The following is a 544-nucleotide window of genomic DNA, read 5'->3' as shown; positions in this document are numbered from 1 at the left end:
CAGTCAGAATGAATCCCATTTCAGGCCAATGTCTTGACATTTAGCAAATACGCACACACACACACACACACACACACACACACACACACACACACACACGCACACGCACACGCACATGCACGCAGGTCAGATAAGCAATCCCAGGCCATTCAAGCATATCCCAGGTATAGGGATAATGATGAAACAACAGAGGAACAGCTGGTGTGTGTGTGTGTGTGTGTCTGCGTGCATGCCTGCATACGTGCCTGTGTGTGTGTTTGTGCTGACAGGTCACACAAATGACCTGTCAGTTCCAGCAACACCTCTTTCACAACCAAACAAACACACACAGATTATCTTGACTCATCTGGTACTCACTGAGCTAGCTCTTCACCCTCAACCTGTGAGTCATGATTACTGGACACAAACTGTCTCTCTCTCTCTCTCTCACACACACACACACACACACACACATAAGAGTAGCAAAGCTGATTTGATATACAGAACCCAGCAGCCATGAATTCATTAGGAAACAATGTAACACCATACGGGTCTAGTGTTGCGC

This window comes from Sardina pilchardus, chromosome 23, assembly GCF_963854185.1.
Source record: "Sardina pilchardus chromosome 23, fSarPil1.1, whole genome shotgun sequence".
In the NCBI taxonomy this organism is placed as follows: domain Eukaryota; kingdom Metazoa; phylum Chordata; class Actinopteri; order Clupeiformes; family Clupeidae; genus Sardina; species Sardina pilchardus.
The sequence above is the reverse complement of the archived record's forward strand: the minus strand, read 5'-3'. Positions refer to the sequence as shown.